We start from the raw sequence: 27897 nt of genomic DNA, 5'->3' as shown, positions 1-27897 counted from the left end.
TCGACAAATTTTCTGAGAGAAATAGTTGAAAGCACTACTAACCAAAATTCTACTGTCAATAGTTTTATGAAGATTAATTATACATCCACAAGTGCTTCATAAACAGGTTAATTATTTACATAATTTTCACTCGACCAAAACAAACTTTTCAATAGAACGCGATCAGGTTAATAATATAAGAAATATCCTCGAAAAAAGTCCTTCCACCATCCAAATGTTTTTCATGTTGCCACCGTTCAAATGGTAAATGATCATATATCATATGCCTCATACATCATATATTTCCTGGGTCTTTCGTAGAGGTTCTCCAGTGAGATGTATTTGGTACATATAACAAACGGAGCAAAATTCAAGTACTTTCAATTCCATTTTCAAACCAAGTCTATCGACTCACGTCAGAAATGAATGTCAAAAGAAAAACTTCATAAAAGTGAAAAAAAAGGAGGAAAACAAAATTTTTAAATGAAGTTTTTGCACGTGCCGAGATTTTTTTACCGCCGGTTTACAATTAACGCGCGAAACGACTATAAACGCCAAAAAAAATTAGTGCCCTCATTTCCATACCATCAGCATTTGCAATCAGCAGTACGACTCCACACTCGCGCGAGAAAAAAAAATTGCTCGGGTAATAAACGTTTTTTGTTTGCCGTGCCACTAAAAAGATATGAAACAGAAATTGGCGATCTCGTTAAAAAAGAAATAATTGTCACCGGCAAACTCACCTTTTACTCGAGCTTGCTGACAATAACAGGCTACAATCTTGGTCGTGCAACACTCATTATTACACGTGCGAAGAGGAGAAACGCACGTTAAGGAACGATAGCACTTTTGAATGAAAACAACAACCGTGGAGCGCAAAAGTCGCGCGCACCTTGGCCGCCCGCGCGAAGAGTAACGATGACGACGAACGAGGGAGTAAGTCCGTGAGACGAGTGAGAACCGGAGATCCGAAGTACCGTGGCAGTACTGCGCGAACCGCCCGGTGCGAGTTTCTCGTATACACGCGCAATCCGAAGCGCAGGCGCAAACATACAGCTGACCACCCCTCTCTCCACTCGAACGTAAAGCCGCGAGGAGAGCGATTTTTACGGGGGAGGGCTTTTGCTCCCTCGCACGCTATATACAACTGTATTCTCTCTCTCTCTCTCTCTCTCGGGCAAAAACGCTGTCTAGATATTCCACCTTTTCATCGAGGAATGCATCTTTTAAAGGCTTCTGCGCGCTTCATGGTACATTTGCTTAGGCTTCGTGTTTTTCACCCGTGATTTACTTTCGCAATCAAAGGGAAGATAAGTAGAGGCCCGCGGTTTGTTTGCACACGCGAGTTCAGTATGTCAAGAATTACGCCTTGTCTAGAATCAAAGATACTCTTGTGCTGCGAAAACTAAACTTGCGCAGAAACATTTACAGTATGCCTTGTGGGAAATGCTATTCATTTGCCGAAATCTACACCTCACTTACCGAACCTCTTTTAAAAATAATAAAATTAAATTCGTAAAATGTCATGCGAAATACTGTTACCGACGGCCAGCCAGCGAGCGAACATTTATTTTCCTTCTTTTATTTTAGACATATTTGTGTCGATGCAAATTTCGATATTTCAAGCCACGCGCATTCTAAGATCTTAGATTTTCGTTTGTTCATTAAAGACCCGAACTTACATTTACTCGCTTACTATTTGTCATTCCTATGTTACCACATCCCGATCAAAAATGTGATAGCAAAAATAATTCCAAATACCGAATTTGTACTTTGGATATATTTCTTAAATGATCGTAACGTGATAGCACGTGAAATCACAATGGAAATGTTCAAATAGATGTCAGTGATAACGATTAACGATACTCAAGCATAGTTTACGCTTCGTAACGACCTGTGATCCATTGGATTTTTTTCGATTTAACTTTTAATAGCATTACATCAGCGTCGTCATCGATATTTATTTCAAGCTCTATCCAATTATTGCCGGATTACATGAGAAAGAAAATTACATGTTATGTACATACAATACACTCGAAACAAGCTTAACGGATTAATTAATATCTGACATGAAATTTTTACAAATAAGCCCTCTCGAATCGTGAGAGGTTTATAAAAAAGACACTTACATAGCTTGGCATCCGCCGTTCATGTAAAAAGGTCATACACAAGCAACTGAAAAATCATAATTGTGCTTAACTGCTAATGTGTTTTGAAAAGCCTTTGCCCTTAAGCTCTCTGAGTCCAAGAGCGCTTATGTATGTTTGTTTCAACTATGACACGACACGATATCCACATGTTCAACGACGTGTAAAAAGAGAAGCAAATTTAACCAAGTGTTGGAACGTAAGTCAGGATGCCAATAAATTAGCCGCTACGTAGTGCGATCATGTGCGTACGTGCACGAGTGAATGGGTAAGCGTCAAATAAGAGTTTTAATTTAGCCGGAACCCGAGGCGAGAAAGGCTGTTACGTTATTTACTTGTTCAGGCAGAGCCAATTTATTGCTATAATTGGCAAACTTCGATGGCACATCGAGTGCTGCTGCTAATGCCATTCGCATTGTAATTAAGATTGACAACTTTGTCTTCTGTGAAGTTATACGTGCGTAACGATAATATGATTATAATAAACTTACAATCTAATTATAACCTTCTAATGTGATAGATGCATAACGCCCCTGTGTAAATCAAAGAAAAAAATAAGAGCCGATATGTTCTATAAATAATAATACCAGGTTAATCGCTTCAGTTCAAAATTTTTTGCAATTTATATAGTACTATGATGAAATTATATTATATCCAAAAGAAAAATCACAGATATTAATCTTTGAACTAAAACGACAATATAAAATCTAAGTAACTTCAGATAACGTTCATTGTTATACGTCGTATTAACTTGAGCCGTTTATAGCGAACGAAACGGTATTACCATTTCTATTTTTACGTCTAAACAAATATATATTGCCGCGCTAAAATTCATCGATATACTGCTCATAATGACACATTTCATCATTGGGAACAAATCGATAAATTTTTGGTGAAAATTCACTCGTAAAAGGATCATTTATATTTCTAATACTCGACGCGTCATTATCGTTGCATTTATTCCGAAAGAAAGCTTGCACTCTAAAAGTAAATCCTGGCTCGACTAGCGCAATTCTTGGCACTGATAAAAGAATCAGCAGTAGACCCCCTGCGCATGAGGAGCTTAACTCCCAGACCGTAAATGCGCTGGCATAGCGAAGCCGACAAAGCACGAGATAAGAAAAAAAACAAACACTGAAAGAGAGAATCGATTCCTCAAATGACTTACTTCATTTCCATTGGTTCTCTCTACTACTCAGTAGCATATTTCAAGAGCCCTTGGCACACGCACTCGTAATGCGTGCCGTTCAAATTTATGTTAGTCGCGGTTAGAGATTCCACGCTTTTGCGGCTGCTGACGCTTATCCATTATCTACGTATGTGTGTGTGTGCGCGCACACGTGCGTGTATGCACGCGAATGTGTATATGTGTGCTGTGTTCTACTCTTACTTTGGCTTTTCATTAATTTTTTTCTTTGGCCCTGCTTTCCCCTGTGAATTAGTTTTAATTGCCCACTGTGGCCGTTCGTTTCCGACCGGATTGTAAAGTTACAAACGCAACAGTGAACAGCGCAATTTCTCGCTGCATTGCGGAATGATTGATATTCCTTTCCTTTGATTTACCTGCAGTTGACGGCTATAAAAATATAAACTGATGAGATGTCAGACCAAACGTTGGCTTGTATCACTCGTGTACACTCGTTATGCGATATTCGACTTTCAATATGAAATAATATTCTTTTATTATTAAATGTAACCTAATGCAGTAGTAACCGGGTGCAATCACATGCAATCCATACGAGAGCTTCTGAATAATGAATATGTGTTATCCGGCCAAAATTCATGAAGAATTGAGAAATCGACCTTGACTTATACTCAGCTTCAATTACGAATTCATGTCTGCAAGCAGTAACTTAAATACTTTAAGCCGTTGATATACCAAACCAAATCTCTTTAGCACGCACTTAACAAAGGGGAAAAAGACAAAAAATTAAGCTTCATATTTGGAAGATAAAAGCAGCTGGTAAAGTTTGGAGAAAGCCAAAAAAATCCCAATTTATATAGGAAATTAGCTCAGTCAACGATTAAGTTCTTGCCTTGAAAGCCCTTGATCCAGCTAAGAAACGCTCGGCACTGATGCCAGTAAAAACTTGTAGCTGTCTCGTGACAGCAATAGTTTAATTATTCAATAGGTGTTTTTCTTCGTCGCGTACCGAGACGTCGCGTTCTCTCTCTATCTCGCACCGTCGGCTTAACGGTATACCGATTACGACCATGAGACACGATTGGCTTTTATTATAATAACCCACCAACTTCATACCACCATCGCTTTTTATATTCAAGTTGAATATATTATTGATGAAATAATGCTCCCAGGACTTCGTGAGTTGTTGCGGGAAATTCACGCGCATTTTGTCAGCCAGCGAGGATAAATTGCGCGGAACTAATTGAACTATCAAATCATTTATTAAAAACGCTTCGGTTTAATATTCCACAGGGATACCATAGCCCGTGAGCACGTTTAACTCACTATGATGCTAGACAAATTTAATCATTTACATTTATGCGTTAATTCCTATTTTAGTAGATTAAGCCTATTAAATTTTATTAAGGCTTTTAAGAATTTCATTTTGATACAATACTCATTGTACGCGTTGCCTACGTAGAGACTACGCTTTTATTTATTTATACAAATTTATTCGATTTTTATTTGTTTAACTGAAAAACTTGGCTTCTATACATTGAAAATACAACTATATTATAAGTCTGTAAAAGCAACAATATATATAATTTTCTAATATTGGTTTTTAACGCTTTTGAAATATTTACATTCACTCGGTTTCATTGATTTTCGTTACTCTTTTGATTTTATTTTTGTATTTGAAAAAAATTATTTCGTCAAAATTATTTATCTATATTTAGTTCTATTTACTCAAATGCACATTTACAATCGCATTTCCAATGTCTATTGAAAATTGGAAGCGTGTTTAGAAAATAAAATTTTCGGAACTATGAATGAAATGTCTGTTAGTATCACTTTACGTTCTTGAAATCGATACAAATATAAAAACATATATGCGGAAATTTATGATTCCATTCGAAAACGATATGAATTATGTAGCGTATATGTGAATATGTAAATTATATATTTCGAAATGGGTGCGATCAAAATGTATTAATGCTGATTTTTTTTAATTCATTAAAAATTTTTCGAACTAATTATTAGCATACAATATTATTTTAATGAATTGTTATTTAACGTTTTAGTTGATAATAAAATAGTATAAAATTGATTTTTACATAGGTACCAAAACGAATTACCTGATGTAGAGGCTCGAACTTGATACAAGTAATTTAATAAGCACTTTATCGAGCAGTATAATTGGCAAATATCAATCCTCAATCGGTTCATCGAAAATTGTCTCCTCAATATCGTCTGACTTATCGGTCAAATTGAAAAATAAGTGAAGATGACCGTTGTAAGTGATTCTTTCCAATGAGCTTCTTGGCATTTCCACATCTTCGTCGTCGTCGTCGTCGTCGTCATCGTCGTCGTTCTCGTCGATTCTTATATCAACATCAGCCTCATCTCGCAAGTAAGAAAAAGACGGAATTTCCTCGTGAGTGTACACTTGTTTCGCCGTTGGCTTGCCGCCTATTTCTTCCATTACCTAGGTCAGCAATAAATTAAGCTCCTTCTCGCTTTTCCTCAAACGTTCGAAATTGCTTTTTCCTACAACCAGAATATCAAATGGTACGATAAAAACTTTCAAACGTGACGAGGCTTTTCAATTACTTGATAATAAAACTTTTTCTTTACAAGCCATTCTCTTTGGTTGATTCGTTTAGCTCGTAAACAACAATTTCTTTAGAGTTAGTTTCAATTTTAAGGACAATTTGTTTGTATGCTTTTATAGGATGTATGTATAAGATTGCGTAGTTACTTGTTTACTTTGTCAATTAAATTACAATGGGTTTTCAATAAAACATATATTTCGATGATCGGTTGAAGGAAAATGAAACTTGAAATTTACGGGAATCAACGAACGATAGAATTAATATAAACGATAAGATAATTTCCGAGATTTATATTTAGAGAATGACGAAAAGGTCATTAACAGAAAGACGGTAATGGTAAATAGTACTGTTATTGCAGTTATTTAAAAATAAAAATCAATGCATTAGATATTGGTTTGAGAATCAATAATTTCCGAGTGTTCGTTGAATAAGTGATGCTCTTGCTCTAGCCGAGACAATCAATATAGAGCCGGACTATTTAATTCTCAAGGTCGCGCGGACAAGGCCTAAAATATTAAATTCTTACTCTGTCGGCTTGAGCCAGCCAATGTGCGTAGAGCGACTGATATTTTTTTGCTCTTCGCCGAAACTGCCTGGCAATCCGAAGCATCTCCTCGGCATCGCGCGGCATTGACATTCTCTAAAAATGAACGAATAGCTATCTCGCATTCTTTGCCGTATTGCCGTGATAGAGTGGCGACAGTGCGTGAGTCGCCACGATATCAATCAGAGCGAAAAGAAAGAAAGTACAAAACAGTAAAAAAACAGAACGAGAGATAAAGCATATAGCCTGGTGGTTATACTTTCACTATGTTGTCGTCAGTTAGCACAGTGCCATCTGAAGCTATGCTACGGAACTCGGCTTTTTCGGCAGCTGCAGCTTCTTCTTCTTCTTCTGCTTCGTTTTCTTCTTCTTCTTCTTCTTCTTCTTCTTTGTTGTCGACGGCTTCTTTGTCTACATCGTCGTCGTCATTGTCGTGAGTTGCCGCGGCTACGTCTGCGGAAAATATAAGCGTATCTTTGTTCTCTCTCCACTCGTTTCATAGTCATTCTTCAACGTTTTTATTCCTTATGCGCGCAAGATTGTACGAGATTTTACAAGTGATTGGAAAGCTTTGCTGCAAAACTATAATGAATGTGTGTATGTTGAGTGCTTCCTTTTTGTTCATCAAACATTCACGTAATAAAAGGTGTAGTAGGTGGCGTTTTATTTTATAGTCTCTGTTCCATTGTTCTTGCTCTCTTTTCAGCCCGTCAACAAAGATCGTTAAATCTGAGATCAGCGCAGTGTTTATCGATTACTTTTTCGAGCTCATCTTTGTGCCTCATTATTACGGCCTGTCATATTTTGCTCGGGCTTTGCCAATTAGACTCTACTTAGTTGGGTTAGAGTTCGAGCTCGCAAATTTCTCCCGATAAGGAAAGTACAACAGCAGCAGCAGCACGACGGCTCGTAAAACCGAATTCTCAGCAGCTACCATAAAACCTGTTGGGTACTTCTGGGGAGCAAGTTTTACTACGGCCTAAGCCCCTTTAACTGATACCTTGTTAAACGACTGGTCAAAGTGCGGTCAGGCTTACTGCTATGTGCTGCACGAGTATGTTTTACATTTTCATCGGCTCTTTGACAGCGCGCGAGTAGTAGTGTTACATAGCGCTTATTCAGCGGCTTTCGAAAACACGTTTTGGTCTAGTTTATACGATGTAAATGATGAATAATGCAAATTTTCCCATCACCGAACAACCACGATATTTTCGAAAATAACCAACAGTGTGAAAGCTTTTTTACAATATTCAAGACAGACAGAGCTATGCAAAAATTTTATCACGACACAGTGAATATTGAATTTTTATAGACGGCTAGTGTAGGTCGTGGGATTTTTGCGTAAAGTATTTTATAAATAACATGAATAGTAAAGTCTAAACACGTGTCAAAAGTTATAAAATTTTTACACGGCCACCGTGATATCCCTTGATTTTCGTCGTCAAAAATTTGCGAAAGGACGAAAACTGTACAGGTAAGATTTCTAACAATTAAAATAATAATGAAAATTTAGACGAATCAACGTCTATTATTCAGTCTCTTGTTTTCCTATTTTGTCCTTGACGCGTACGCATTTTCATATCAAATTTTCAGCTGTAAGCTTCAGCAATTTCACGGTAACGTGCTGAAAAAGGAGAGATGGAAAGATCGAGTGACAAATTTCGTGGGCGAAATTTCGTAAAACTTGACGTGCGAACATCAGCAGCGCTTTATAGGCACTAACGGCTTACACACCCACGGTGATAAATCAATCATCCGAATAATGTACACGCTCTCGCACGGCTGGAAGGGAGTACAGGGCTGCTGCGATTTATCGACAGACAGTCTCAAGAAGTCACTCATGGCACACACGCGCGCCTCTTATGATCACAAATTCGTGAAAGTTCAATCACTGAAAAGCGTTTCACGTACTGCTATCTCATGAATTATTAGTCCGCACTTACATAAAAGATGCACAATCTCGTTCTTCCCTGTTGCCTCGAGACGGCTCAAAGAAAGATGCGGGTAAATATTTGTTGGTTAGCTTTTCCAAAAGACCCATGCACTCACTCACAACTAAGTTAAAAATCTAGAAGTTCCATTTAATTTGCATACTCAGAGCAGCAGTCGTACGTTTAAGTATGAATGAGAGAAAGAGGGGAGGGGGAGAAGAGAAAAGCTTTGACCTTATCCTCTGGCAATTAATATAAGTCGTCTTTCTCACCATAACCTAGATAAAATTCCGCTTTAAAGTGTTTGCCTTTTTTATGTGATAAGGTACGCTTCCTTTTCCTTGTTTCTCTTGCCTTATATACTAGCGAGCTTTTTGTCTAACTCTCGATAAACATTTATGTTAGCTATGCACACACGATTATGTAATGGACCTTTATGTACGTTGTGGAGGATTTTTTAGTACGCTATTGAATTTGTTTTGTCTTTTGCAAAAAATAAATATTTGCTTGGTTCTCTATTCTAATAATTAACATTATAGTACATATGCTTGTTTCTCGAAGTATACTTCTTACCGGAGGTTTCGAGGGTACTTTCAGGATCGTGTACAGCTTCAATACCGTTAGTTTCACTTTGCTAAAGATAAAAAGTGAATTAAATCTCAGCGCTTGCAAAACTTAAATTTTATGGTATTTAAAACAACGTACAAATTGTACTATTACTTTTCAAAATGAATATCGAATGTCTGCATGAGTTGAAAGAGAAATGATCGCTTTATTTATCTTTTAAGAACTTGCTTGGCATTACCACGGAAATAAATATTGTATGAATGTTCGCTAACGTTAGAAAGGAAATAATGAATTAAGACCAAGCTACTCAAACATTTCCTTTTAATACTGTGCATAACGAAAAATAAAAAAATAACCAAAAGTAAAAGAAACAGAAGCAAATGCATTCAGCTTGGAGGCAACTTACCTCAACTGCAGCAGTAGCACGTCGGCGTTTTTCCTCCTCGATTTCCCGTTGAGCTTTGAGTAGTTGGTCGTTTATCCTTGCGGCAAGGTATATGTGCGCTTGAAGCCACTGCTGCCATTCGCCGAGGGCAACCTCGGCGACCTTTGTCAGCCAGGCCGACCAGAGGCGCAACTCTTCCTCGGGTATTGCCTTCAATCTCGACAACGCCAAGAGCTCCGCTGTATTTCTTTATAAAATGGGTGAAAGGGATTTTCGTTTAGAGCAACTCCAGCCTTTCCGAGAATTTAGAGATCTGGTTAGCGGATGTCCCCCCACTCTTCGTTGTTCAAGGATGCTTTGAGAAATTACTTTGATGTTTCTTTTTTTCTATTACTTCCGCGACAAGATGGATGAGAGCGGTATAATTTGATTTGTAACTGCGATAAAAGTGGTTTCACTAATTATAAAAACAATTAAAAAATATCGAGGAAACAAATCGTTTAGCACGGTGGTTGCGAAGGTAGGATGAAGGTAATAAAAATTTACAAAGATCAATTCTCTAGTCTCTTCGTTACAATAAAGCTTCAAATGATATTGTTTCATAGAAGTATAAATACTTCGTTATATTCAAGTATATTGTAATCAAATCAGCCTTAACAGATTTTTTGTAATATATTTCGACTGTTATCGCTTAATTGGAAAAATGATTTCTCGAATTGAGCAAGAAGATAATTAATTAAATAGTAAGGTAACCGCAAAGAATGTGGCCAGCAAATGAGAATTTTCTCAGCAGATTCGAATCTGCGTTAGTCAATCTACACCTTGGACTAAATGACCGGTAGACTCGCCAACTAATTTTGACAGCCATTCGCAAGGCGTAGTAGATGAGAAGACGCTGTAGTGAATTTGTACAAACATGCCCCATTCATATTGATTCGCAGTCGTTTATCTTGCTCTTCGTAATACTTTTCAGTTCTGAAAGTGCTCGTAATACACGCACACATAGTAATTTTACGTGAATAGTAATTAAATAAAATATCAGAGAAGAATATTTATATAAAGCGTATCTCTACGAGCTATTTTAAAAGTTTTTTCCAGTGCATACCGCGCATTCTTAATGCTCTCGCTAATCAAAATTTGTCGACAACGGATCCATTATTTATAAATTCCATCCTTGGACTTGCTCTAAAAATATAATCTTCAGGTCAGAACTTGAAGTATTTTTTAAAAAAGAAACTCATAAAACTATAAGAAACGCATAAAAATTCCGATAAAGAAAGAAAGTTTTCCGAGCAATAGTAGTAATCTCGCAAAAAAAATATCCTTTAAATAAGCCATTGCAAAAACCTCCATAAAAACAATCGAAGCGGGTCGAGAGAAGACGAGAAAAAAGAGTACGGTAATATCTTACAAATCGAGCATGGATCCAGCGTTGGTCGTCTGGTCAGGTACAGCGTTATCGGCAGCGTCGTCGTCGCCCTGCGCACATCCAAAAAGACGTTAAATTCTCTAACTATCGCGTTCTCCTCGTAAAATCGGACACGAAATCGCGACGTACGTGCGCCACGCTGCGCCGAGGCTTCGGCGCGGAATCAATTGTTTGATTATTTTATCGACAAATATATATACATACACACACACACACAAATATGTATTACTTTATATAACTATAAAATCGCGATTGGTTTATTCTCCCTTGCACGCTTGCCAAGTTAACACTTGCAACTTGAAATCGTCTGTAAGATGTCTAAAGTTTATGGCAATTACTTTCACGTGTGCATTAAATTCTTGTATTTTTATATTTATTTCGCGATAGCGAGGTATCGACACACACGGGTATATAAATTCGATAGAATTTCTCAACCCGAGGCAGAGAGAGTCATAATTTACTTTTATACAAAAGCCAATACACAGAAACATCTCTTTTCAATATCACGAAAAACAATGTAGGAAAAGGAAAGCAGGAAGGGAAATGTTTTCAATAAACCAAGCGAGATAAGAAGTCCGTAACGCAAGTGTCTAGTATATGATGCAGCCTATGCTACGTTCAAAGTCGTAAAGCTTCATAGGCGTTGCTGCCGCCATTCGAGGATAGTGCGTAGCATAGGAAGCTTGGAGAAACGCGTCAATCAACGCATCGACGCGTAATTAGGTTATAAATATCAAAGTCAAAGTGCAGTCGAGGGCTTGCCCCGTCCCTTTAACGATACTCCAGCACGTGCATGCGTAGCGCCTTACCGGCATGGCTGAACACGCCTTAACAGCTTTTTTCGTACTTCTGGATAAAAGATTTTACGAACGCGTTTTCCTATGAAAAAGAGACCTGAAGATGAGAATTCGCAAGGCTTCGCAATGATATTTTATCGTACTAGATTTCAGGCTTGCCATTGCGCTGGAAAAATAAATCGCGAACATAATGAATTATAAGCCTTTGCGGTAAGATTGGTTTGTAAAAGTAGACGTAAGAATAAACCAAACGTTCTTGAACGCTTACGTTGGCAGAAATTGTCCTGCAAATCGGCTTTTTTTCTCACCACTTGCTGAAATGGAAATTTACGCACAACCTCTACCATCTACTCTTCTGTTTTCTCCATCACTTGAATTATTCACTTGATTTCCATTCAGATTATTTTGCGTAATTGAATTGTCGCCTTTTCCTCGCAAGTGACTATTAACTCTATATGAGCGCTGACTCGCGCACGTCGTATAAATTAATGCTGAGTTATGAAAAACGAGGTGAACGACTCTTGGAGATTCAAGATATACTGCACGCGCGCGAATACCAGACTCGAGAGTTCGAACGTGATTAATTGCCAATCGACTTTGTTGATTTATGAAAAATTTTCGCATTCTTTTTTCTTTCACCCCAACTTCACAGCCAGAATCATATAATTTGTATACACTGCGATTTTTTCAATACACATCTGATGCTTTTCAATTGTAGAATATCAATTAATGGAGACAAAGAATAATTTGTAGATACGAATAATAGATGACATTGAATTAATAATTAATATTAATTGAATAGATCAATTAATATATTGAAACTTTATAGGACACAGTTTTTTAAGAATTTTCAACGAGTGAAACGCTGCTATTATATTGGACAAATCTCATTGCTACGTCAAATGATTATGACTTTTTGCTTACTTTACAAACACGTTACAAACGTGTTTCGTCGGCAAAATCACTTTAATACCAAGATCACGCAATGCATAAATAACTCTTCAATTACCAACATAAAATATCCCGTAATACTAATGTGCATATTTATATGATCCACCCGCGGCATCATAATGGCAATTTTAATGGGGCAATAAAAGAATTTTTCTCTAAAAATATTATTGATCAAAGCCCCTCAAATATCTTGACGTGAAATGGTGTGTGTGTGAGAAACAGAGATAGTAAATTACTAGGCTATCTGGCATTATTATATTTATGATGACTAATTGTGTACGTCAACAAATGAAACTTATATTGTGTTTCTTGCCACACGCACATGCAAATACCAGAGAGCTCTGTATCCTAATGGTATTTGGAGAAATGAACACAACAATTACCGTTTTGTATTTTATTGTAATAATTACGAATTGCGATAATGAAATTAGAAAACGTTCATAACAAAATTGATTATAACGTAGAAAGTAGCAACTTTAGTGCGAGTTATAACGTGCACTATACGAAAATAGGTCTTATATGTGCATGGACCACCCGAGAAAATAGTTGTAGTGTTGCACACTTGGTGCTTCATTCTCTGAGAATATAGAAAGTCGAAAGATAAATTATTCCCGATGAAAAGACTTTTTTGTTGTTATCCGATCTCGTGGTCGTTATTAAAAAATATTCTATGCGACTGTGAGAAAACTATCGGAGTATATATTTAAACTGAGAGCGCGTCTTTCACGGGTATCACTTTTTTTTGTTATGTCAGGAAGCGACTGCAGAGTTTGATATACTGTTTCAGCTCTTTGGAAAATGAAGGATCGGACTGGCGGATACAATGGAAATGTAGGTTGCTTCCTATAGGCAGAATAATTGCTTACTATTACAATCTAGATTTTCTTCATGTTCTTGTTCCTGCGATGGTAATGTATCGAGTGTTGAAATCGATATATACCTGTATTCAGGAAATTACTACTCGTCGGTTCTTTCCATTTGAAAGTTTTTCGTTGATGAAGACTGTCGCGTTTTAATCTGATGCTCACTGAGATTGTGCACTGCGAAAATTATATTCTCGTGTGATCGAATTTCAAATAAGAAGAACAATTTTTCTTTTAAAATAATAACTTTTTAAAATTATTAATGCGTTATTCATGTTCATGAAAATTAATTTAAAAAAAACTTGACATCACTTTAAAGAAATATCCTTTTTGATATGTATTTTAAGATATTTTTTCGTTTACTGTCACTTCCATTCACTATTTTAGAAGTCTCTCTTTCTCTCCTCGTTACTCACAGAAAATCTTAAAAACACATTGGTAAAGTTCAAGAAATAAAATTAATAAATCTGACTTGAACAACTATATATATTCTTTTGTAAAAGAAATGTTTAAGAAGAGTAATTAGAGTATTTACTGATATCAAAGATGTTACCAAACATGATCGAGCATTTAGCTCCAGAGATTTCGTGCGTGCGTTTTGGAAAATCATTGAATATGACAAATTTAGCGAAAATCACTGTCGAGTTATCGTTCAGAGGCCGTTGCCACGAATCGCACCTGTTCTTCAGTATCTCTCACTCTCTGGCCAGCGACCAACTGTGCAGTCGTGAGAGAAACACGAGAATTTATTTCGTGCCAGGGTAATAAGCGCACATTAAACAAAGACCCTTTACCATAAAATCTTTACTGTTTGGCATTATTCAGCACTATTCTACTATGGTACATCTACCTATATATATAAACATATATACATATATACACTGCCCGTCAATCACTTTTGCCATGCTTACCTCAAAATTAGGCAAACTTGAAAGTTTTATATCTCGGTCGGAAATCATCGTATTACAAAAAACCGCAGGGAATTTTAAAGGTTAAAATTAATTTTTAATTTTTAATGCAAAAGCTTTCATTTAAGACGTGCAGAGACTTAAAAATGAAAATATGTGTTTTTTACAGTAAAAAAACTGATTAAAAAAATTTCAATTTTTTTAACCTCGACTTAAATCAATGCCAATTTAGAACCAGGCGGTGGAGGGCAAATCGACCTGAGGGGTTTGGAGGGTAATGTCTTTCCCTTTAAAATGAGCTCCCGCAGGGTTTTATCCGATGTTTTTTAACCGAGTTACGGCGTTTTTTGTAAAAAGCAACGTTTTTTTCCAATCCTCAATTACTTCGACTTGCGTACGTTTAGGAAAAAAATGCCAAAGAGAAAAAAGTTTTATTTTGTGTTCAAGAATATGAAAATAAAGTCAAAATAAAGAAATAGAGAAAAAATTTTTTTTCGGTTTTTTAGCGCATTAAAAAATAAAGGAATTGAAGTTTTTTTTTACGCTTAGTTTTAAAATGTCTAGGGACATAGTAAATCACAAAATGAGTAGTATAAATAAATTATTTTTTATTTTCATTATTTTTTCAAATTATATTTAACAGAAAATATTAATTATTATATAAATAAACAATTGATTATTCAATTATTAGAAATACATAAAAAAAATTGTTATTAGAGAATAAATAACACATGCAATATTATGTCAGAGTTATATAAAAGTAGATGAAATTGTAGTATTAATGCAAAGTGTACGTACATAGTGATAGTGTGTTCACCATTTTTGTTTACAAACAATTCTTCTTCAACGCTTCAAACTTATAATAATTAATATAATTTAATATAATTAATATAATTAGTTCTGATTTGATTGAAAGACATGAAACTGAATATTAGTACGAATGAGAGATAAGCGCGTGATGCGCGCTTGATGACCTTAGTAATTATTTATAATGAATTAATTATATTTTTATTTTTTCCCCATTCGAGTTTTACATTGATATTTGAGTCTAAATTTAAATTTAAATATTGTCGTAGTTGTTATTGAAATATTATTTTAATTATAAGTTGTATTCAAAATAGTAAAATATGTTCCATCAAATAAGTTCTATTTATTATGTGTTCGCGGCATTCTACGCTCCTAACGACGCAAGAGCGGACGTTCATTTTTTATTTTTTTTGTAATTACTGCGAGCCGACCGCATGTGTATGGTCTCGCTTTCTTTCGTGTCTTGACACGTCCGGATAGGTGAGAAAGACCCAAAATCGTGGACGAATGCGACGGTCTGTGGTTCACGTGTTGAGCGCGGTCACACTCGAGCGTCCGATTGCACACAGGCGGTCGAGGGCCACACTGACGCATACTGGAATAACCCCGGTTGCTGTTCGGCCCCACTCTCAAGGCCCAAGATAAGGACGGGCGTTTTCTCTTTCTTTGTTTAAGTTTCCCTGATTGGCTGGCTCTGATGAGACCATATCGTGCCAGTTTTCGGCTCTAGAGGTTGACAGCCTAATTCATCAGAGTTCTTCCTCACTCTGTATCGAGTGCAGATCGTTGCGTTCAGTTAGTTCCTATCGTTGTGTGTGCTTCATTGTTCTATTCAGGTGTTGTATACCGCGCGCCTTAGTGTATAAGTGCTATTATTGCGTTGCATCGAGCAACTGGTACGCGGGTACCTGTGTGTGTCTTTCTCTCCCTTCCGCCGGCGACCGCTTCAAAAGGGGCTACGGCAACCATCGGCCTAGTTGAGAGTACGTGCGGTACCCTCTGAGACGTCTCCGAACTCAGGGCAGCCCGATCAGTGGCACTCGGCCCACCTCGAACACTAGGAGTCGCGTAGTGCGGGCTGTGCCCGTGACCAAGACGTTGGCACTACGCTTCTCCAGGAGACGTCTTCCTTCTCGCACAAGTCGTACATGCGGCATCGCTCGGTCAGCGTTTAATTTAGTGAATGGCCATTCATGTAAGTTTAGCGTTTAGTTGTTTAAAGGCTACGCGAGCCATCTGTAAGTAGCGCAACAAATAGTAGCTTCTCTTGTATTTATAAATTCATTATACGAGTGGCAGTTTAAATGGCTTTTCCCCCACTCACGACTAGGGTTTTTTATGCCGGCTAAGTGTCATCTCTCTGTATCTTTCTTTTATTAAAATAATCTTTATTTACAACCTCACACACCCACCTACTTCAATAACTTACCCTTGCCTTTCCCTTATTTTCAACTAATTAATCGTGCAGATTAAACAATATGAAATATTAGTAGTAATGTAATCATATAACAAAATATGCAACGTACGTATACATAAGACGCTTGTTTAAGGATAAAATATAAATATCACGGTATTTCAATAATTTTATTGATAAAAATTTAGTTTTGATCGGGGTGAATTCATTTTTCTACAACATAAGAAAATGCTTATGAAGGCAAGGAATACTGGAATTATTCCGGGACAAACCAAAAGCAATCCTATTTTTCTAAATATTTTATTATTCGTTAAAAAACTGTAGTGATATAAATGTTTAATATTATCAGCTTTCTATTGTCGATAATTAGCAAATTTCAGCTGAAAAAAACTTTCTTTTTCCTAAAAAATAATCAACCTATTGTCAATTATCTTTACGGAAGTACATTTATGTAAAACCATTTAATAATACACATATGTTTAACGTTCTTCCTCATAATTCTTACTCTTATTACTTTTACTACTTTATTACTTATGTATCGTTTTCATTTTTTTACGTTTAGGGGATTGTCGAGTGGAGTGAATAGAATGGCAAAACCTGACTACTAAGGAAAAAAAATGCGCAACTCTTTTTTTCCGACCCCATCCGCCCTCTCCTCTGCCCTTTAACATTTTTCTATTATTAACTTGGAATAATAAAATGTTTTAATGATAGGACAGCAAATATTATTATAATGTGTATACCTGATTTTGGTTCGCTCTGTAATTATTCTGTTATTCATTAGAAGAATTAATGAGCATTCCCCTATACATCACCTGAAGAAACGAGATCAGCAATCTGACACCGGTGTGTGTTGTGTTATAAAAATATAGTAGATCAGTGTTATGTGTGTGTATGTGTTAAATTTAACTGTTTATTTTATTACGGAAATGTTGAATATAAAAAAAATATTTTCATGAAAACATTAAAATTTTTCAAAATTGAGGATTCGTCGAGCACAGTGATTAAGGAGAAGTAACGTCGGAAATGTCATATCTACAGATGAAAATAATCACTTTTTGTTTAATTTTCAATGTATAATGTAATTAAAAATGCTTAAGTTATACATTGCATTGAGAAATGGTGATTGATGAGAGGAGCGAATTGTGCATCAGTGAAGCAGAGTGACTTGTTTTACTGCATCTTTGATGTCTCCGTTGATATTCCAAAAAAATAATCGGATCGTTATAACCTTCCAACGTTCGATTATAAAAGCGAATTTTATATCACTTACAAATTTCAGTGTGGCTTCAACGTTTGTGCGTGTGCACACAACCATAAAAAAATGAATATTGGAGAAAAGATAAATTTTTTATACGATTCAATAAAGCTTTTTCTCTCGATGATAAACGTCAACGACCGAAACACACGCGCGCGCACCCTTACAATTTTAACTATCTTCCTTTGTTGAACAGCCTACAACAGTCACAATAAAAAAAATGTTAAACGCCCCGCAGCCATTGTTTACCGGAATCTGGCAACAAATCAAACACGACAATGGATTTATTACGAGCCTGTTGTCTAACTTTCTTCAGCTGCCTTTGACCATGGGAACAATGAGGAAATTTTATTAAAAATAACTTTGAGGAAGTTCATTTGTTCAGCGGTAAACAAAGAAAAAACGTAGGAACACTCAATATTAAAGTTCTAACAGTGGCAATAGTGCAAATGACGCGTGCAACAAAACAAAAGTTAAGTCTATTAATGACTCAGCAATCTTTCTTATTTAGGGACTGAGGTGGGGTGTCTGAATTTGTTTTAACATACAACCGCAGGATGAGTAATTCTTTCGGAATTCCTCAGTGACTTGTTATCTCTCATCTTGTTCTCTCAAAGTCTTTAAATAAGTAACCTTTTAACAGTTCACGCTACACGAGCTTTTCTCATCTTAACGACGCGCTACTTCATCGTTTCACCCTATCGAATACTTTGTCAATCATTTGTGCACCGGGATTTCTTCTGCAGTCACTTAGATACGTCACGCCGACTTTGACTCAAACCCATCGTTCAAATACACGAATCCGTAATGATCCTAATAATCGTAAACAAATATTAAAGTCTATAATGGACTCCGTCAAAAATTCCATGTAAAGATCATTAACTAAGAAATGAATTGTCGTCTAAATATGTGACGAAAAAAAAGAAGAGAGGTTCAAGCCGTTATTAACACAGAAAAGTCGAAGTCGGATTAAAGGGCCGAGAGAGGAGAGCGAATCACTCCAATTACCTAAGAACAAAAAGATCCGACAACAAACATCTTCCACTAGGGCAATCCACTTGTGTACGTGTCTCCTTTGCTTTGGTCTATTGGATTTTGCGAAAAAAAGGATGAAAGAAAGAACGCGCGTCCGTCTCCCTCTAAAAAAAGACAAAGTGTCTCATGCTATCCGTGTAAGTAGAAAAAGAGGCGGGGGAGGAAAATAAAAAAAAGCAAGCCAAGAAACGCAGCAGCAGTGGAAGTGGAGAGTAAAGCTCAGCCAGAAATAACTAATAAGACATTCACTCTGAGACGGGCGGCCATCCGGCCCGGACGAACGCGGTACGTTTTCTATATCCCAGCCCGACAACTATGCATTCTCTTTAACTATCTCCTAAGTTTTTTTCTTTCCTTTCCTCTTATCTCCAGTGCTTCGATTGCGAACAAATTCAAGACAAGTGTCAAGTGTCGAATTTTTCAAGTGTTAGTGATGAATTGTGTGCGCATGGTGCATTGCTCTAACCGATCGACAGAGAACCAATGGCTTTGTTTGCATAAGTATCTTTTGAAACGAATGACTATTCCATTTTTCGTTTCTGACTTTGGACTTCTTTTTATTCATTCGTATCAGAGGTATTATTGAACGTTCTGCTTCCAAATCGAAATCGCTAGATGCAATTAACGCGTCATATGCTAAATTTACAAGCCGATCAGCGCCCGCGTTCGAGGTATGCTATAATTAACTATTCGTGCGGATTTCATGCGCGAGCCGATGATGATGGCGTTCGCGTTTGGATCATATGAAGAGAGATTAATATTGCCTGTATGTTATCTTGAGAATCATTGAATTTAATTGACACATATATGTGTTTCCAACATTGAAACGTTGAGGAGCGGAAGAGGGGGCAGGGGATTGATCAAGTAGTTAATACTCCGATATCCGTCCTAACGACGGTGAAATATCCATCGAATGATAGATTCTCATTTGCATAATGGAAAGTAATGTTGAATGTATGTTCGTACGAAATTATTTATCAAGTGAAAAGATCCAATCTAAGGCATCGACACAGAAAATTCGCTCGAAATACTTCAATATAAAATCTAAAATGATCGGAATGGCAGCGACGCTTATCGCCTAATAAAAAAAGCAAAGAAATCACGCGTGTACGCGTTGCAGTAAAGCAGCCAGTTTATGTCGATCGTGTGTCTCGTCCCTTTCTAAATTTAAGTGTTAGATAATCCGAGTCGGCGCGCAAGCACGCTCAGCTAAAACGGTACCGCAGGCGCTGCGCCTCGTAGCCACGTCGAATTGCGATCGCGAGTATCTACGTGTATATAGCGTTTGAGGAAAGCTCCTCCCGGTTCAATCCTTCCAAAGCTCGACTCTTTCGTTCGTGCGTGATTATCGGCTTGATTCGAAAAACCGTCGATAATGATTAATTGTGTAAGAAATTTACGCCAAACTAATCACGACGAACATATTACGAGGTTTGATTAATTAGGTCGCGTGGTGTGTTAGTAACGAACGTTTAAATTTATAATTTTTTATGTTAGCTAATTGACTAATTAGTTAATTAACTAATTGACGTATGTGTTTCGTGAACTAATCAGCAATCGTTTTATTGTTTGCTAAATTTTAAATCTAAACTATATAAATTGTATCTAGATACTATTTCTCTCGATTTACGGAAATGCAGCAGGTGCATTACAAGTCCAAATTTCCCGGGAAATGACATAAGATTATTAAAATAATGTTTCTCCCCTAGAACCTATCTATCTACATTTATACCTATTAATAGCCAAGGAAAAGCACTTTAACCAGCCAAGAATCGATGCAGCAGTAAGAGAAATTTGGTTATTTATCAGGCTTATAATCATGCACAAATACAATGCTCTATCTCGGGTATATTTTAGCTTCTGAAGATTTCTACCAATATTTTGAAATTTCCAAATGCTCCGCAGTCAGCTACCTTTCAAAATAAATGCGTGTTATAAATCATCACGCCCACGTGGTCATAACAACCGATAATCACAGTGTGGCATCCTAACTGAGATGTGTATTATTTTGTATAAAAACGATGAGTCGGCTGTCATGTAAAGATGTGCCTTTGAGAGGCCACTCATTTGCTAAGAGGAGGACATAGAGAGAGAAATGGAGAGCGAGAGAGAGAGAGAGAGAGAGGCTTCGGGCCAACGAGCTTTTACTGCTAGTGCTACTGTTGCTGGTCTAATATGGCTACCGGGTGTCCAATTACCTGTGCCCCTTCCATTGCTCTACTCTGCACTCTCTCTCTCTCTCTCTCTCTCTCTCTCTCTCTCTCTCTCTCTCTCTCTGTCGCTTCGCCGCCGTCACACAGCTTTAACTTTGCCGCCTGTTTTGAGAGATTATGCTTCAGTAAGAGAAGAGATTGTAAGCCTGTACTTGAAGGTGAAATGCTGGGAGAGAGAGAGAGAGAGAGAGAGAGAGAGAGAGAGAGAGAGAGAGAGAGAGAGAGAGAGGGAGGTTGGAGGGCTATTTTGGCTGATTGATTATTTGGGATGGTAAGAGAGAAAGACACTTTTGCAGGGCATGCCTGATTTTGTTGAGGAAAGATTCACCTTAAGGTTAATGTTATCTTAGTATATGGTAAGAATTCACTGCAAGCTTGCAGCGAGTTCTATTTCATTTAATTGAAAATTCTACCGTATTTTGTTGATTATATCTCGTATTATTTGACTTAAAAAATTGGCACCTAATGCTTAAAAATAGAATTAATAACTTGTAGAAGCTTCCGTCAGAGGAAATAACCAGTGCTCTAAAAAACGATATTCTAATCCAAGAAATAATTTTATCTAGTATGAAATTTGTTGAATAACTGTAATTACAATGATTCTCAAAACATTAAAAATATATTTTGAAAGATATTAGCATTTTATTAATCAGAGATAATGATTAATCTCAACATGATTCGCGAAAAGGAATCTGAATCAGTAAAGTTCCGCAAGCATAAATATCACACGTTAATTGCATATAAGTGATTGTACTATCCAAGGATCAACGTTATATTGAGACCTGAACTCAATCGGAAGTCAGTCTTGATGTTGGTAATTGCTATTACGAGATACTGCTGCTCGTGGGTTGCAAAAGCAGTTCACGTCGAGAGACGAGTTGATGCGTGATTGCTTCTCGTGATCTTGAGTCGTGTAATTAGATTAGTATACCTTGCGTCTAATTAATTTTAGCCTCTGTCTTGTCTATCCCAATAATCAATTGATCGCACAAACACCACACTCGATCAAGTTTACCGATATTGAAATTCCTAATATTGTGGCTGCCGTTAAAAATGTGGAAAAACAAGTAATTGTCTCCGGGACTAAAATAAATATTCCACGAGCTTGCCAATATTCGGTGGAATAATCGCTCTTGACACTTTTGCCGTGAAGCTGCCAATTTTTTCGCTACACCCTTGACTGAAACCAAGGTGCGCTCAAATTAAAAGAGGACAAAGTCGCCTCGTCCGAGTAAGAAAAAGTATGACGAATCGATATATATTTGTTTATGCGTCGCGTTGTTGCTTCTATTTCGCCACTGACGAATGAATGTTTCGTGCGCGACCTACTATTTTCTTACTTTGTAAACGAAGATTAATTAACGTTTTAAACTTGTAAATTCACGAATGCAATAAGAGCTGTTATTGAAATACTTGGCTAAGCGAGTGCGCGTTCCCTCTTGAACTTTGTCCTTTGTACTTGAGAGCGAATGAGTATAACCCTCTCTTTCTCATTGTCTCATCATTCTTCTGCGAAAAGTATATCGCTGTTGCATTTAGTCACCTACGTCGAAACAAAGATTTTTGTTGCTCTCCAAATTTAGATTTCAGTCGGCATAGACCACGAAACATACATAAAATAACCATTTATCTCTTATTCACTTTACAGCTGTCTACAGCGCAAGATTTTGGTTATCAGAAGTCAACCGATAGCCGGGGCCCTCTAGATAGGGCCCCCGACCGACACTTACCGCCGTTAGGCGGATTTAGCGGAGGGTAAGTATCTGACTTTTTCTTTTAATTATATGAATTTTTGATAGCAGAACATCCAAATTATTAATAAAAATACCGTAAACAGACTGTAAAATCATCTCTCTCTGTTCAAATATGTCAATACGTGGAGAGTCGCCTGATAATTTGAAGTCAACAATTGTGCTAACATGATAATTTTACTTGAAAAACTGCATTCAGTAACTTTACCAATCATCGTTCCCTATCAAATCTGTCAGTAGAATAACCGTGGAAAACAAATTTAGGTACTAAGATACAGTCATTCCAAAATTTAATTCAACAGTTGGCTCCATTATCACAGCTTTATACGCAGAAATGAATTAAAAATCAGTAAAAGTTATCATGCTACTGAAACGTGGAGAGCAAGTTAAGTTGATCAATTATTCAAAACCACTCCTTTACTCAAATTATCAGCCTGCGCTTGCGCTTGATTTCCCATTCTAATTGCAAGATACAATCGAATTAACGATTCAACTGAATTAGCCAGCCGCAATTCATGACACTTGGAAACAAGTAAATTACAGATTCAGCGTTTCGAAAAACTAGTAAAAGGTTGATTGATCGAGCGTTGTGCGGCAAATACTGAAATTCAAAATTCACTGTTGGAAATTTTCTCGCGCGAGGGGGTAGGAATGTCAAAATTTATTAGGTCGTTCGTCACAAATGCGCGCAGAGCGGACGTGCTGAATATGTAAAATATCATAAAACCGAATAACGTAGGTTTGAATAACGATTTCTCTCTCCACATATGAGCACCGCTAGGATTCGCGGGTAATCGGTGAGTACTTGGTTCTCGCGCGTGCGCGAGAGGCTTCCAGAAACCCTTAGCACCGTCGCTAGTGGCCTCGTCAAAACCTTTTAACTATTCTTATAACTACCCCTATTGATGTTGTACCTTGATACATATAGAATAAACTCGCTAGCGCACTCTACCGTCTGACAATTTTATAACTCTTCTTCTCAACAGTTCCAACTTTTTATGTGGCTTTATTTATTTTTCGCTAACGAGCCTTCTGTTATTAGTTGTTTTTTAGATAGCTATCAGTCAATCACTTAGAGCTTTTAATTGGTTCAAATCTGAACCGCTGTTTTTGATCGGTAACTAAGCTATTTCCGATAAAAATTCATTTGTTAGCTGTTCGAATATTGACTTGGAAAAAAATTTAAGTGAAAGAGCAACATCTCCTTATAATATTAGAGACAAAAAAGTAGAATTCAGAAAGTTCCTCCAAGTATAAAAAATTAAGAGGCGTCGCACTGTTTTACCTTTTTCACTACGAAATCACGCGCGACAAAAGCATTTTTCAAATTCAATAAATTGTATCCATTAAAAGTGCGAAGACAGATACCAAGACCAGATGTCAAGTCCGGCAAAACTAGAAACAAACTTTTCATAAATCGTTTAGCGTACGAGTGAAACAGAGTAAGCTGGATGCCGCCGGCAGTTGCTCTTATTAAAAAGTTTAATAATCTGTGCAGTTGTTTGGAAGTTTTTCTTCTCTCTCACTCACTCTCTACAAGATAATGCACGGCGATGGGACTTGCGAAGTTGTCAACTTCTCGTGACCATTTCCCTAACGAGACTTTGAGCTTCCTCTTCTTCCATCTTTCGGAAAAAGAGAAAGAGGTGAAAATAGGCGCGAGTGTACAGAAGAGTCGAGGTCAGCACGGCAATTTGTTTTAACGTTACAACGAGATTTCAGTTGTAACTGCCAACATCTGACGAAGTACTTACGACGAGTACTGCTATCGCCGAGCGAAAATGGAGCTTTATCCTATTTTTTTCTTCACCTCCCAAGTAGAAGCTTGCTGCGCAGATATGAAATTGAGAAATTATGACAAGTACTATTGTGACGAGAAGCGTCGGGTCCGTCTAATGTCACGACCTTATCTACTTGTGAAAAGCACACGAGAAAGACGGTTTAAAGAATGGAAGAAGAAAAAGTCAAGTTTTCCCTTGCCAGATAATAGCTGGACACATTCTTCTGCGGTTACTCTTTTATCGCGTCGACGAAAAGAGAAGAGAAGGTACCACTACTGCGAAGAGCTTCCCTTTGGCCAAGTAATTTTCGAAAATTACAGCAACTTCAATGTAAAAAGGAACAATTGTCAAAGTCAGAAAGAAGCGCCATTGCAACGAAACCGCGTAATCATGACGATGACAATGAAACTTCGTCAATTTCCAAGCAACAATTGCAAAAGTTGAAAAACCCCAAGCTAATCCTCCCACTTAGGACAACAAATTGCAAAGAGCGAAACTTGAGAATGAAGGGCGCGCTCGAATATGTGCTAACAACAACTATGCCGACAAAGAAAGTCAATATCCGCGGGAGATAGTGCAGAGCTTGCGCAAGTTTTATCAGCCGGACGCAGCCTTACCGACGTCCACTTCCGCGTAACGTCGCGTAACGTCGCGTAACGTCGGTAAGCGAACGACCGAGCGCAAGGTCTCGCTGTTTGTGCGCGTGCATGTATTTTGGATGGGCGAGGAGGCGCGCTTGAAAATAAAATTAGGGATCCCGCTGGAAAGCGGAGAAATGGCCGCCACTGCGGGCTTACTAAAAATAAAGACACAGACAAGCGAGCGAGCTCAGGCACAACCGAGAAGTATCAGTATCCGATTATCCGCCCGCCAATTCGGCTTTGCATCGGCAATCAGCTGGTGCGCGATCGCACATTGTTATATTAAGGAAAAAAACATAAATAACTAGTTTGAAATTACAACTGCTAATACCGACGTTGAACCAGTTGCATTTTTTTAATTGGAAAATCGTGTGTTTCTCGTTTTGAGCAAACAGCATTTTGTTTTCTGTATATATCGTTCATAGCTGTAAGTTAATACAGGTAAATAATGATAATTTATTTTGTTTTGGAGAGCTTTCAAATTCTAGTGGGAAATAGAATGCTTATCGAAGCTTGTAGCCAAATGAAACTCCGCAAGCTCTTGGACGCTCTCTAGCGCGCGCGCGCGTTTCTATTTTCAAATCTTTGCATGCAGACACTTGACGGATTAGTTTCACTGGCCTCATTGTTCGATAACGTTTTCTTAGTCAAAATATAAAAGAACTTATGGAAAAAAAGAAAAGCGGAAACCAATAAAGGCATGTTTACGTGCGCCGATAGTTTTATGCTATTGAGAAATGTGTCGCGTGAATCACTCGCATAGACGCATCTATTTTCTCCCATTGACGCAAACATTTTTTTGTCCTTTCTATTATTCGCTTGATGCACACTCCTCTGTGATATTAATTCAATAGTGAATAACAGAATGCACGGCGTGTTGCAATGGCTCTGAATGTTGGATTCTGAAAGCTCTTCAATTATCTCCGAAAGCTCATTTAAAGGCACTTTATTACTTTATAAATTGGTCAAGGAAATCATTGATGCTAAAGTTATTTGAAATTTTATTGTAAAGAATCTCTTTTATGATCAATAAAAATGCTACAGTAAGGTTACTTTTGACTTTTCGTCGGTTAGGGTTTATTGCGAAAAAAAAATGCGGTAGAATATATATTTTTATGATGGAGGTTGAATAAACTTGCTAAAACCTCACACAAAACAGTTTAATATCTGGAAAAAAAATTTCCATATGTATGAAAGGTTTCGTTCTAATTTTAGAAGCTCTTGTATAAGCTTTGATTTTGTGAATACTTAAACTTGAGAAAACCAAGTAAAAATAAGGAAAAACCCATATCATAGCCTACACCACTAGACTAGTGATGGAGTTTAGATTCGGGGATCGAAAAGCATTTTTCAATTGAAATTTCATGTAAACAACAAAAGACTATGCATGAAAGTGATCACAAAGCTCGACAGAGCTTTCACGCTTTCATCCGGCATCTTTGTTATAGCCAGCAGGAAGGTTAGTCTTTGTGCAAGTCGTTTACATGTTCCTTCGCTCCAACTCGCATGCACATGACAAGGCGCCTGTTCAATTTCCACGCAGTGCAAATTTTCTCTCGCACAGTTGTTTCGTTGTTTGATGCCAAATGGCTTTATAGCCTAAAGGAGTTTAAGGTTTTACTTCGAATACTGACGAACGACACTCTTAATTAGATTACTTGATTAAATTGAAGTAACTTACAAAAGAGAAGCAGAAAACTGAGAAGAAATAAGTGCTAATAACGTATTAGCCGAAAACAAAATCGTTCAAATTAACGTAAAAACCATTCGGATTTTTTTATCTAACGAGTGGTCGTCGAGACTTCGGTGCGGTCAAATGAGCGGGCGCGTGAGTGTGAGCGTCGTTTATTAATAACGCAAAATTTTCGAGGCAAACAAAACTTACTGAGTTGGAGAGATAAAATAAGATTTTCTGAAAACAACGTCGCGGAAGAGGATCTGGCCCCGCGCGTGCCAAGAATCTTGGAAAATTGATTCGACAAGTCGTCTTCATTCAATAAAATAATAAAACTTCACTGACATGTAATTTCTCAAAGTAACACGTTCGTTTAACGTCAATTTAAACAATGTTTCATTTTATTTTATAGAAACAATAGTCAAAATCATCCAAATATTTTACGCGTCTTCCAACAATATAGAAAATTTAAAAATATTTAGAGCTGTACGTTTACTTCTTCCAAAATTGACAGTGAAGAAATTTTCTCTATTCTCAAGTCCGTCCTATTGACCTCCAGCTAAGACACAAAAGAACGAAGCAGCATTTTAGCTGTCGACGTTTCGGGCTTACGAAATTGCGCGTTTTAAGTTTAAACGAGGATTTCCACGCATCTGTTGGCCGGATATTCTGCACTTGTACAAGGCCAGATCTTCAGATATTCCTACATTCGCGGTCAAAAGGCCATCTTTTTTATCGTTGAACATCTGTAGTTCAATATTTAACGGGTTACAGTTCCGTTCATACCAGACGGGATCGATTGATTATTTAAGATGCATAATTCAGTATATCGATGAGCTTTTTTGCATGCAACAACGTCGTGATAATATTAAATGCATATCAACAGAACAAATTGTAAACATCTCTATCAAAAAATCACAACATTATTTATTAATACACAATAAAAACTGAAATCCCAATGACGAGTGTCGCAATTGGAACTGACGGCGAGCTCGCAAAGGAAAGCTTGAAGCAAGAATGAAAGATCAATGAGGTTGTTGGGTTTACTAAGTCTATGTGCAAAATCGTTGCGCCTTGTACGTA

General features: G+C 37.3%; 2 protein-coding genes across 19 annotated transcripts in view; one reads left to right on the top strand and one right to left on the bottom strand.

Annotated features, from left to right (window-relative positions):
* LOC131668499 (5-hydroxytryptamine receptor) overlaps positions 1–5558 on the bottom strand; it is a 49201-nt gene extending 43643 nt beyond the window's left edge. For 2 of the 3 annotated variants that reach the window (XM_058942727.1, XM_058942730.1), the window contains exon 1: positions 723–946. The gene's annotated coding sequence lies outside the window, so the exon portion shown is untranslated. Of the gene's footprint in view, positions 1–722; positions 947–5387 lie in introns of those variants that run through there. The other variant, XM_058942728.1, reaches the window with a different exon arrangement.
* A 13323-nt stretch (positions 5559–18881) lies between these two features.
* Positions 18882–27897, top strand: part of LOC131668498 (RING finger protein nhl-1) — a 28547-nt gene continuing 19531 nt past the window's right edge. For 9 of the 16 annotated variants that reach the window (XR_009302282.1, XR_009302280.1, XR_009302281.1 and 6 more), the window contains exons 1-2: positions 18882–19038; positions 22615–22721. The gene's annotated coding sequence lies outside the window, so the exon portion shown is untranslated. The remainder of the gene's footprint in view (positions 19039–22614; positions 22722–27897) is intronic. The other 7 variants (XM_058942726.1, XM_058942725.1, XM_058942724.1 and 4 more) reach the window with 2 other exon arrangements.

Source organism: Phymastichus coffea, unplaced genomic scaffold, assembly GCF_024137745.1.
Source record: "Phymastichus coffea isolate CEN01 unplaced genomic scaffold, Cenicafe_Pcof_1.1 PCOF00078, whole genome shotgun sequence".
In the NCBI taxonomy this organism is placed as follows: Eukaryota; Metazoa; Arthropoda; class Insecta; order Hymenoptera; family Eulophidae; genus Phymastichus; species Phymastichus coffea.
The sequence above is the reverse complement of the archived record's forward strand: the minus strand, read 5'-3'. Positions and strand labels throughout refer to the sequence as shown.